Source organism: Otolemur garnettii, unplaced genomic scaffold (genome assembly GCF_000181295.1).
Source record: "Otolemur garnettii isolate 467f Iridium unplaced genomic scaffold, OtoGar3 scaffold00007, whole genome shotgun sequence".
In the NCBI taxonomy this organism is placed as follows: Eukaryota; Metazoa; Chordata; class Mammalia; order Primates; family Galagidae; genus Otolemur; species Otolemur garnettii.
In genome coordinates, this window is record NW_003852402.1 from 14,925,467 (window position 1) to 14,931,721 (window position 6,255).

Sequence of the window (6,255 nt, forward strand, 5' to 3'; positions counted from 1 at the left end):
TCATAATTGTGGGACTCCCATGTTCATTAATAAATTTGTTTGCCTCTCCTCCTGTTAATCTATCTATTGTCAGTTCATTTCTTGGACTGAAACGTCAAACTTGCAGAAGAGATAAGAAAAATTCCCACATCCCTACACTCACCAGTGGTGTTCCCGTGACCCCGTAACAAACGGCTCCACAACTGGGTGGCTTAAAATAGCAACAGTCACTTATGTGAACAGAAAAGAACCCAGACTCTGTAAAATAAGGTAAAGAGATTCATTCTGGGCTGAATACGTGTGATGATCGTCCAGAGAGCCTCACCCAAGAAGCCTTCAGCAAATGGCCTTGCTGTGGTTGGGGGATAGTTCGGTTTTTTATATTCAGAGTTAAGAATTATCTGTAAAGTCATAAGTTGATACATGAAAGGCAACATTGGTTTGGCCCAGGAATGTAGAATATCTCGAAGTCGGAGGATTTACAAGTAGGTTTAATGATTCTTTGATTTGTAATCTGTTAAAGAAATGAAGCTTTATCTTCATTGGGAATGTTTTAAGTTAAGAGAGGGAAGTCTGTTAATCAGAGGCAAGCCGCTGGACACGTACTGAATATATACCCAGACTTACACGATCTGTTTGTCGACAGAAAAGAAGTCATACTCTGTAAAATAACTTAAAGTGGTTTATTCTGAGCCAGATTTGAGGATCATGACCCAAAGCCACACACAAGAAGCCTTGAGCAAGCAGACTGGAGGAGGTGGGGTTACGGTTTGGTCTCATACATTTTAGGGAGACAGGAATTACAGATGAGGTCATAAAGCATTATGTGGAAAACATACACTGGTTTGTCAAAAAAAAAAAAAGTGGGACACCTGGAAGTGGGGGGCTTACAGGTTATAGGTGAGTTTAAAGATTCTTTAGCTGGCAATTGGCTGAAAGAGTTAGGCTCTGTCTAAAAGACCAGGAGTCAGTGAAAAGGAATGCTTAAGATAAAGTGTCTGTTAATTAGAGACAAAGTACCAGACAGACTCAAGTGGTTTGCCGTGTATATTGAGAACCTGCAAGTAGGTCTTGCATGGCCATAGGCCTGATAGTGCGTCATAAAGGACATCTTGAAGAAGGGGAGAGGGCATGATGAGACATGTCAAATCCCCTTGCTCATGGCTAGCAACTCAGTTTTCGGGATCCTCTTGGCCAATAGGGGGGCCAGTCAATCAAGATGGAGTCTTAAGATTTTATTTTAGTTCACACAATAAAAGTTTTTGCCTGGACAAATCAATCTCAGCCTGAAACTAGCCCTACTTCTACATTATCAGTCATTTGAGCCAACTTGAGTATTTTTTTTAAGTCAGTTTGAGCTGTATTTTTTGTAGCTTCTGTGGACTTCCAAGGCTCCCCATAAGGATAATTTATAGTTAAATAATTAAATTAATGATTTTGGGAATGAGATTCTTCTAGGCATATAAACAAATCGATGTAGCATCACTTTCATCTTAACTTTTAATTCAATTTTGTGAGTCTGTGTTTGCCCCTATGACCATGACTCCAAAGGGAAGGTTCAGGTCAAGTCCAAGGGAGCCTGCAGGGAAGAGAACGGTGATTACAAAGGAAAAGAAAGTGGAAAGAATTAAGCATTCAGAGAAAGGCCAGAAGCCATCATTCATTGGAAAAACATTAGATTCTACTATTGAAACAATTATAAAGGACAGAGTGAGAATAATGGAACACGAGAAGGCAGTGTTTCAACAAAAGCATTGATCATTACTAAGCAGTGTAGTGGATTAATTATTGAAATGGAAAGGTTATTATTGATTTGGTTAGAAGATGAAAATAAGCATAACTTTCTATTAGCCTAGCACTGATGAGACATTCAATGAGTGTTAACTATTAATACTCTTTCTTGGAACTTCTCCTATCTCCTATCTAAACTTTTCACATGAGTTTGTTGTTATGCTCTGTTTGCTTGAATTAAAGGAAATAGTAAAAAAAATAGAAAAAAAAGAAATAGCACAATAGTTTCTGTAACTTTTTAATAAAGTATAGAGATATTACTATAGCATTATACTGTATTATTACTACCACATGAACCATTATTGTATTATTATTATTATTATCATATGTATGCTGTTCATCAGGGATCTGAGTTACATACAAATCCAGCCCAAAGATGTTCTCAGGAACACATGTTGTCTGTAACCTGGGGACTGCCTATACTGTGTAGAATACCCATGATTCATCTTGTCTCTTGTCTTCATTTAGCCACGGCCTCTGTCTTAGACATGAAGTTCTTTCACCTGACTTTTGTTTATTGAGTTCTCATCACCATATATCAATAATTTCACCTTGTTCTTATACCCTTTACATCAAGCTAGCTGCACTTTTGTATAGTAAATCTTTATGTTTAATTAATTTTCCTTTTTTTTGTTTTTTGAGACACAGTCTTACTGTCTGTCAGTCTGGGTTCAGTGCTGTGGCATCATAGCTCACAGCAACCTTAACCCCCTGACTCAAGCTATCCTCTTGGGTCAGCCTCCTGAGTAGCAGGGACTGCAAGTATCTGCCACAATACCCAGCTAATACTTATTTCTTTAATGACAATTAAACTTGTGTTTAGAATTGTGCTGTTATTTTGCTAAGATTGCTATTTTGAAAGTGCTGTGGTTATCAAGTTGCATACATTTTTAAGTGGTCTGTTCCAACCATGTGCAAGTCACAGAACAGAGATTTTCTGAACATAATAAAATATAGATTCTTGCAGAATTTCTCGTACTTCATGCACCAGCCTCCAGGTGGCATCACCAACAACTTTGCTGTCCTGGGATTCTGGGAGGTTGGGAACCAGGGAAGTAGCAAGTTGGGGAGTACCTGTTCTCACAAACAGCATTTGTATGTATTTTATCTTTTCTAAGATTTGCTTCTTAGTCTTATCTGCCAATTATTCTTACTTAAAAATCTAAATCCTGGCTTTGGGGAAGAAAGGTTGTTCTTTCCTCCCCTGCCTGGAGCTTATAATATTTGCCAGTTGTGCATGTTTTCTTTAAAGAGCTCCTACCAGTTCTTACCCTGACCACTCTCCAAGTACTACGATTTTAGTACAACAACCCAAGGAGTGGCTGGTGTCTCCCTTGCTGAATGCCGACGTTTTGTGGAGCTGAGAGTTCAGAAGCCCTTCGCTGGCTCTGAGTAACACGTGAGATGATTTCGCGCCATCTCTCTCTTCTTTCTTCTCATTTCTTCCTCTTGCCTACCAACAGTCTGTGTTGATGTGCCGCTATAACAAATACCCCCCCAGGTTTCTGTCTCTCTTCTCTAGATTTCAATTTATATACTTGATAACTTTTTCTTACATATACATACAACACTGCTTGAATTTTTTTTTTTTTTTTTTGAGACAGAGTCTCACTCAATCCTACTGAGGTTGAGTGTCTTGACATCATAGTTCACAGCAACCTCAAACTCTTGGGCTCAGGCAATCCTCTTGCCTCAGTCTCCCAAGTAGCTAGGACCACCAGGTGTGGGGCCCAATGCCCAGCTAGTGTTTTCTACTTTTAGGAGAGGGTGGGGTCTCGATTTTGCTCAGTCTTGTCTCCAACTTCTGAGCTCAGGTGATCCGCCTGCCTCAGCCTCCCAGAGCTCTAGGATTACAGGTGTGAGTCACCATGCCTGGCCCCACTTGAACATTTTAAATAAATACATGATATTGCCATATGCTGTGCAACCACTGACTCCTTTGAATCCTTTCCTTTGTTCTTTTTTTAAAAAATTATGAGAATCATTATTGTCATTTGCACAATATAAATACTACTTTCTGCAAAAAGCCTTCCCAGGTTTTCCTTAACCAGATTATTCTGTCTTCCCCTATGCTCTGATAGTCCTTGGGTCACACTTATATAAAAGCATCTCAATGCTGGTGTGGTGGAGGCAGTAGATTGTGCCGGACGATCCACAGCCTCTGGAGTTGGGAGAGCCTGGCTTTGTTTCCTGCCTCTCCCACTTTCCAGGATAGGTTATGATAACTTAACTGCTTTGGGCCTCAGTTTTCTCATCTATATAAAATGGGAATAGTCATCTCTCACATGGCTGTTGTGAAAAGTGAATGAATGACGTATCTATGGGTACCCCGCAAAGTGCCTGATGTAGTAGTGTCTGGCACATAGTAAGGTTTCACTTGATCTTGGATATTATTTATGGTATTTGAGTATTTATTCATTCTTTCACCTAGTATGGTGGGTGTCAGGAGGCTGGTTTGGGCTTGCTTTCTGTGGGCACAACTAGCAAGTGGTTCCTAGCAACTGCAGAGTGGTTTGACGCAGCCAGCACAGAAGTACAAAGCAAGTGTGAGCTAACAGCACAGTTTTTACTTATTTTTAAGCAGATAGAACGTTCAAAAGAGAGGAATGGGCCTCTCCCTCGTGGGTGAGAGAGGACCCTGTAACAAACTTTTCCCCTTGTACTTATTCCCTAATCCCTAGCTTTGCCCCACCTACTTCTAATGTGTATGCATTTCTTCATTCATGATTATTCATTAGCTATGGTATATAAGACTTCTATCCCATGATAGTTCCCACAATTCATTATCTGCAGGGGTGGTAGCAAATGTCAATGATATTGCAATGAAGAACTTCAGTCAGCGGTAGGGGACCTTACTTAGGACTGCACGTGCTGGCTGTCATCATAAACCACAGATGCTCTTGTGGTTTGACAACTAGCTCTTACGGTCTAGTCTGCACCTGTCACTGGGATCCTATTGTCCAAAAAGGGCTCTGTAAGCTGTACCAAAGCATCTTGGGTTAGGCAGGTTCCTCTCTACCAGGAACCATCTGTTCTCTCTTTTTAATTATTCTTATTCCTGTTTTATTTTATATTTTATTGTTCCTTCTCTCATCCTGTTCCCTGTCTGTCCCTAACAGCGGGGCTTATTCTAGTGAGGGGAGACAGAGGTGACCAAATAAATACATTTGTCATATAATGACGAGTTGAGGGGATACAGAAATCAGAGACCGAAGAGGGGTGTAAATACAGCAGATAAGGAAAGCCTCCCAAAGGGGGTGACACTGGCACCGACACCTGACGGCAACTGCAGGACACAGCCATGAAAACATCTTGGGAAGGAACATTCCAGGCAGAGGAAATAGCAGGTGCAGAGGCCCTGAGCAGGGAGCATTCCTGGCCTGCTTGAGGAACAGCAAGGAGCAAGTAAGGAGAGGTGGAGAGGATGGGGAGTAAGGGAGGTGGGGAGGATGGGGAGGCAGCCAGCTCGCAGGCCCTTGGGTATGTCTTTGAAGTTTCTATAAGACTTGGCTGGACTTTGTAGCAAGTACTCTATTTTTCAGTTCACAAATCAGAGTTGGAGAGTAACTGTCTTCATTTTTCTATAGCTAAATTTAGTTTCGGTTCAAAAGTCTCAGGCTGCTCACTGGCTGAAAACTGGGCTAGTCAAATAAAGGTCTTCCCAGTCCTTTCAGGATTATTCTACCATTTCAAGTTTAATGATTAAATCAATCCTGGAAAGTACCTTCTTTCTCCTGCTTCGCTTCAGGGTAGCATCTAAGTTCCCAGATGCTTGAGGACTATCACATCTTTATGAAGGAAGGGTGTTGGTATGATCCTGGCTGACTCTCAAGTGTTGTTACCTCTCCAGGCTGGCCTCTGCTGAGATGCCCATGTCCCCATCTGATCTTTGGCCACAACCTCTCGTGACACTTTGTTCTATACTGTCCCTTTGACATAACCCTTTGGTTAGCTGGTTTTTTCTTGCAGCTAACTTTCCCAGCCGTCTAGGGCAGAGAGGAAATCTGGGAAAATCCAGCGTTCTTATAGCCAGCAGGGGGCTTGGCAGGGTTTCAAGGCCTTCTCTGTCCCATCGTATCCCATGCAGGCTTTTGTGCTGGGCCATAGAAAAGTGGCATGAGACTTCCATGGACTCAGCCTCCAGATTTCAGATGGGAAGTTACCACAATCTCTTCTACCCTCAGATCATCCTAAGCTTATCTAAATATCTGGAGTTAATCCTAGATAAGGTGAGATACTATCTTCATATTTTAGTTAGAATAAATAATTTACCATATTTTCCTTGTACTCATATCCCACCCCGGCTTGCAGACATATACAATGTTGAGAGAAGGAGTGGGAAGCAGCAAATCTTTCCTGTTTTACAAGTGGGCCAAGACTTGTGAATTTAGAACAAAAGGTTTGGACTACCTTTGCGCTCTAGTTCTGCCCCTCTGAGGTAACAAGAGTTACATCCAATGACCTGCATGGAGACGATCCCAGGAC